The sequence below is a fragment of the Octopus bimaculoides genome, chromosome 6 (genome assembly GCF_001194135.2).
Source record: "Octopus bimaculoides isolate UCB-OBI-ISO-001 chromosome 6, ASM119413v2, whole genome shotgun sequence".
NCBI lineage: Eukaryota > Metazoa > Mollusca > Cephalopoda > Octopoda > Octopodidae > Octopus > Octopus bimaculoides.
The window spans coordinates 760,969-768,200 of record NC_068986.1 but is presented as its reverse complement, the minus strand read 5'-3'; positions in this window follow the sequence as shown (position 1 = coordinate 768,200).

Genomic DNA, 7,232 nt, shown 5'->3' with positions numbered 1-7,232 from the left:
GCACTATTTCCAGATACCTCATACAATTAAAACAGGATAACTGGACATGTACATGTCAACGTCATGTATAGATGGCTATTTTTTTTTTTTGTTTTCTCATATCAAGCACAGCAGAGGAAGAAGTAAGATTTTACATGCAGACCAGAACCAAAATCAATTTCAGATTGATACCATTTTTCTTTCCTAACATTATTAATGACTTTTGAAAAGTTTAATATATAAATATGAGTTTTATGTTTGTGTAAGGAATAATTGAAAATAATTCTAATTTTGACAGAAGACCAGTGATTTTGAGAGTAGGGGGGATAGTCAATTACATTGCCCCCTCAATGTTCAAATAGTACCTATTTTATTGACCATGAACGTTTTGAAAAGCAAAGTAGACCTTGGTGACATTTGAATTCAAATGTAAAGAGTCTGGAAGAGATGCCAAGCATTTTCACTGGCGCTATAACAATTCTGCCAGTTGAAAGACTTTCTCAAATATTTTATGAAATGATTTTTCTAACATAAACAACTATCAAAACACAGAAACAATTCTATGTTGTGTAGCTAGGAAGCTAAAGAATAATTCATTCATTTCACTACATTACATTGATAATTCATATAAAAATCAAAGTGTTTCCCAATTTATGAAATTATCTGAGTTTTTTCCAACCAGTATTCAATACTTTGAGCAATAATAATTTCTGTTTAATGAAGAACTTAAAAAATTCCAAAGAAAATATTAAAAATATTTAGCCACCAGGTTTAATCTATATAAGTGAAGAAATTAAAAATAAAGAATAAATCACATCTCTGTAGAATGGTATATAATAATGATATAATTCTTGTAATATTACCCTAATTACTACATGAATGCAGTTGTTAGAGCAGAGGGCTCATGACTAAAATCATGAGTTCAATTCCTAGAGTAGGTAGTAACTGTGTCTTTGAGCAAGACACTCCATTTTACATTGTTCCAGCCCTTTCTCTCTCCACTGTCATATCCTAAATGTTCTACTGATAGTGAGAGGGCTGAGAGGATGTCTATGCCAGATGGCAATTATAGAGTCACCTAAAACAATTAGTGAAAACATCATATTATAAGCTATTAGGTCATACTTGTTTATGAGTGACAGCTATGGGTTCTTTTTTGTTTTCTTTTTTACTGTAACAATCATTGTGTTAGTTAGTGTATATAACCCCACAAATCAGTCCTCACTGAGTAGTCATAAGGCATTCTAGCGATAACTATTCCACACACACACACACACACAATGACAAGCTTCCTCATAGCTTCCATCTACCAAATACACTCACAAGGCATTGGTCAATCAGGGACTATAGTAGCAGACACACGCCCAAGGAACTCTGCAGTGGGACTGAGCCTGACACAATGTAGTTGCAAAGCAGGATTCTTAGCCATACAGCATTGCCTCTGCTTATATTTATGCCTCTCAATAAATTATAAATTTCAGCTCCCTTCTTCCATTTCAATGTTTTTCACACACATTTTTCTACATCAATCTATACACATTGAATAGACCTGTACATTCAAACATTTGTATATCTTATTGGTAAAAATTATTTACAACTAGATGTTCTTTGCCCCAACTAAACAATCACCAAAAACGTAGTATCTATTATTGATCAGGCTTAAGCAATGAAAATAATGACATGGCTATTTCAGACACATTAAAATTCCAGTGATAGGGATCAAAATCCAACTTCAGCTTTAAAACATGAATAATAATTGATATATTTTCTTCCTTTTTTTCATCACTTGCTAATAGTGAATTCTGGGAAGGAGAAACATGAATTTTGTTTGAAGAAAAGAATAGAACTGAGTGATTTTTGTACTGTTTTACATTTTCCTTTTCCCCACTATGGACTGAATAAATTTTCCTGTATTGGTAATTCCAAAAGTTATACTATAATAATAATAATGAGATTGGCAACACCTTTCCAACTAATGAAGTTGATTGTGGTGGTGGATCTATGTCATTTGACAAAGATACAATTGTTCAATCAGCTGAACTCCAGGCTCTGTGTATTAGTGGCTGAGTATTCAACGGACATGTATAGCTTTAACATAACTCACAGGTAGAATTGAAGTGGCAGAGTGTAACAAAGTATACAGGTACAATTCATACAATGGGCTTCTGTGTATCCAATTTTTACTCATAGAATGGATCAAACTGAAACTATTGAAAATGCTGTTATTAAGATGCCTTGTAGCGAGATCAAATTATTTAGCCATACTGTGCCTACAGAGTTAATTTATAGAATAAAAACAGTAAAATATCTTTATAGAGGTGATTTACAGTTTAATATTTCTGGTATTAACATATTTAGTAGAAATGAATTGATGTAAGTACGAGGGTAAGATCATTAGCATATCCTTACAAAGACAAAGGAATGCAACAAACAGCAGGGAAGTGTGTTGGAGAAAGACCCCTACAACTTATGCAAACATGGGAAAACAGACACAAAAATGATGATGATGATGATGATGATGGTTTTTCATTGATATAATATTGAAATAATATTGAGTCCAAGGAAACTAGTGTTTGGTTTGTGTCAGGGAACATCAATCAATACAAAGTCAAAGTTTAGTTGTTGTACAGATTTTAGAATATGGATATTTCCTGGATTTTAATCTGCATCTGAGAGAGAGGAAGTTAGGACTAAAACTTAAATTAAGGGATTGATTTGGTGGTGGGCTGAAGCTAGCCAAGTAAAAGAAGTGGTGTGAGAGTGTGAGAAACTGAAGATGCCAGGTGAACGAAGAAGAAGGGCAAAACTTTGGACATACAAGTAGATGTGTACATCTTTCAAACAATTGCAAAAATGACACAATGAATACTAAACCCTTTTTGTAAATGTTAGATTGTTATATCTGTTCAAGAAAGACACTGCTATGCTGATGAGGTCAAAATGAAGGCAAAACCTGTGTCCATGGTTGTCCCCTGCCAGTAAAAATAAGATCAGATTGTCCTTTTTGTTCCTATGTAAGTTAATACAACCATGGAATTATTCTTAATTTCCTGAAATTATCTCCCCTCCCCAGTGTTGGTAATAATTGCTACTACTTTTTTGTTTTCCTTGTATCACACTTGTACTTCTCAGTAAAAAGTCTGATGAATGAACAGAAATGTGAGGCTGTGAGATTCCATTAGTCATGACTATAATGGGACCCTCCTCTCTAGTACTGGTCTAGTCACAAAAAATGAATCTACTACACTTTGTAAAGTGTGGGGTTGTGAGAACACTTTCATCTTTGTTAAAGAACATGACACTACCCTGGTACTATTACACTCTGTAGAGTGGCTGGTGTTAGGTAGGGTATCCATCTGAAGTAACCAAGCTGAAAATGAAATGTGAGCAAAATGAGATCACACGACCTGTCCAACCCATGCTAGCAGGGACAGTGGATGTCAAATCATAATGATACACTCACACACACACAGGTGCATGTGTGGATGACTCCCAGTCAGTTTCAATGATGGAAAGTTTATCTAATTTGATCAACTCAATAATTTGCTCATTGAATTAGCATAGAAGTAGCTGAGCACTTCACATACATTAATGCTACCCTAAGATTGCTATATATATGAAGCCATCTACCTGACCACCTACATACCTAATTACATATGTACCTACATGTGTAAGTAGACAGATGTATAAGTACATAAGTTCATGTGTACTTATGTCTGTATGTAGATATCTGTCCCTCTAGCTATATATCTATACACCTAGCTATCTATGTAGCCAGACATTTGTTTACAAAGCCAGCTATCAAATAACTAGCTATATAAATATGTAGTACATCATTTATCCATATAACCAGCTATCCGATATCTCTACATATAATGCTATGTGTAGCATGCAGTCTATGTAACCAGTTATCTATTCATGCACCTAGGTATTTATCTAGGATTGTGCTAATTAGCCAGCTATCTGTATAGGTATCCAGTTATTGCTTTATATAACTAGTTGCAACTCTTTAAAAATTTAACGGAATTTTAAAATATGCTTTGTACACTTGTAGCTGCCATCCATAAATTTTATTAAATTATTATTGATATAGCTAAATTTTTATTTGCAATTTAAATAAGGAAAAATAAAACTCATAGCACTAATACAAAAACAAGAATGAAAAAAGAGGGAGACTGCAGAAATAAAGCAAAAGGGAAGGTTACAAATGACCATAAAAAGAAAAAGAGAATGAAATAAACCAAAGATTTGGCCATTTTAACATGATTTGTTGCAACAGAGGACCATACAAAAAAAGCATTAATAGGCAAGTTGTGCATTTATTGTCAACATTTGAACAAATAAAACAGAAATAGACAGTGAAAGCAGAAAAAGACATCGACTGAATTAATAAAATCATGCAACACAATAAGTTGATATAAAGCAGTCCTAAATATAGTAATCATTTGTCAATAATTCTATTTAATAATCTAAAGATTCATCTTAAAACAGAGAAAACAAAGGAACTGGAGTATTTACAGAAAAAGCAGTGAAGAAGACATTCTATCTCTTAACCCTTTAGCATTCAGGCTACTCTGTCAAATGTAAAACTTATTTATTCACATTGTTTTGAATTAATCATGTATTATCTTGTAGTTTTGAAATTTCAATGATGCAATAAATTATTTCTAGAATGACATTGTAAGGTAGGTGTGAGAGGCTGGATTTGGCCAGTTTTAGCAGAAAACAAAATATTTGGGCCAGATGGCTTCATAACGTTTTCCTGAGTTTTCTCTTTAGTAATAATAAGCTTTTGGTTTCAACAACCAGGAATAATTAAAGGTGGAATTGCTGTTATATACACACTATAGTAAATCCATCTTTACCCACTAAACAGATGAATAAAGAAGTGAATTGGCAGAGTCATTAGAATGTCAGACAGTGTTCCTTGCAGTATTTGCTTCTGTGCTCTGTGTTCAAATCTCACTGAAGTCAACATTGTCTTTAAACCTTTTAAAGTGTTTGATAAATAAAGAACCAAATCATTACTGGGATTGAACCCTCTGTCACTCTTTTCTTTCTTTGCAGAAGACAGTAGTTGTGGCCAGATGTAGAGTGAGTTGGGTTCCGTATGGTTTAGATACACAAGACACTCAATGTCATGATGACAAGCCTATGATAGTAAAGGACCCAAGGCAAGATAAACAGATGAATACAGGAACTTCAGTTACCTACATATTAACTTGAGGTTAATAGGGATCTGAGAATAAATAAATTAAATTAAATTTTTAGAAATTGAGCAATCTAACTTAAAAAGTGTTGTTGAGGATAGATGTTAGGAAACTAAAACTAACATTGATTCTAGCTTTAATGTTTTGCCAGTAAATGAATTTCATTGTTTCTTGAACTAAAAAAAAAAAAACTGTAAAATATTCATGAGCAGAGAAAATATTTTCTTTAATCTGTGACCAGCCAAGCTACAAGTCACCACATGTTGATTATCAGTGAGAAAATATAGAATGCCAATAGCTTAGTGGTATTAATAAGTTGTTAATATAAATATGTTGTGTGATACCATTAATATCTAGATGACAGAGTGAGCTTTAGGTTAGTGGTAGCGTTGATTTTATGACAGATTTAGTGAACAATAGTGTTACTGATTACAGATTTCCAATAGACCAATCACTGGGTCAAAGCATTTCAGAGAGTGACAAGGGAGTGTCCATAACTTGGAGCAGAGTACATTGTTCTCATGAAGGACTTCATTCAAAGAGGACGAGCTCTTCACCACTGTTTACACTCTTCAGACATAATTCAATAAACGTTATAAACACACACACGCACACATTGGCACAATGTGGTTGAATAATCAAGAAGTTTTACTTTACAACCATTAGGTCCCAAGTTCAATCCCATTGCAAAGCACCCTGGGCAAATGTCATATTCTATAGCCTCAGATTGGCCCATACCTTGCAAGTGACATTGGGTAGCTGGAAACTGTAGAGAAGCCCACCAAGTAGATTGTACCTGTACTTCACAAAAGCACAACCTTGTTACACACTATGTCATGCTGATTCCATCTGATAATTATGGATAGGACAGGTTCTCATAATTATGTACATGTGTGGGGAATAATCAACCACTTACATGTTAATTAAGGAATTGGTAATTCAGTTGTTCATCATTCAGTATATTCTTCACCCCCCTAGCCTCATCTCTTACCACCCCACACTCTTGCAACCTCTACCCAGCCACCATTCTTCCTCTCCTACCTCCAGCACCCACCTTGCTGCCTCATCATCATTTTTTTATCTCTCTTCCCAGCTTCACACTGATTATTTTAACACCAACTCTTGTACAATGTGAACAGTGATGTATCTCTTCCACAGAACAAAACCTGTTTTGGCCCCTTCCTTCATAGCTTAACCTTTCATCATCTAACATAAAGCTCCATATCCCACTCTCCACTGCAACCCCACTCAGCGAGGATCTCAGTCTTGCAGGATACATGGCAATCTCTGTAATGTTGGTGCCATGAAAAAAGCAACCTCAGTCAGGTGGTTGGCTTTAGGAAAGACATCCATTTGTAGAAACCATACTAAAGCAGACACCAGAGCATAGTGCAGTCCTCTAACCTGTCCAATCCTGTTAAACTGGCCATCCCATAACTAGTATGGGAGGTGGATGTTAAAGGTTGATGATTAAAGTAGCAAGTGACACAGTCAATGTAAGAATGAAGCAGTTATACAGAGATCCCCACCACCAAAAAAAAAACTATTTAGACAACTAGGACAAGAAAACGAGTGTATGGAAACAGAGAGAAAAACTGTACAAAAGCAGGGAAAGAGAAGGGGAGGAACAAAAGCTGATACAAATCCATCTGAATTAAGCCACCAAAGGAAAAAAAATCAGAATTAAAAGAGATATTGAATAATGGAATAAACAGGAGTTTATTACAGTAATTAAGACTAGACTACAAATGAGGATGCTTCAAACAAATTATTGGTGTAAGATAAAGCTTTGTTGTATATGAAAAGAGGGAATTAAACTAGAGAATGCTAAATGTATGCAGGAAAAAAATAACTCGCAGCAATGGTTTAACAAGTCTGCATGATGTGCAGTCTTAAATTAAAATAGTTTCTAACATTAAAAAAAAAAAAAATTGCTCTGTCAAACCAGCAGGATTTGCATTCTAATAAAACATGAAATGCAAAAGGGAAAATGATAACAACAATTATTGTTAACATAGATAAAAAGCATAAAATTTTAGAGGA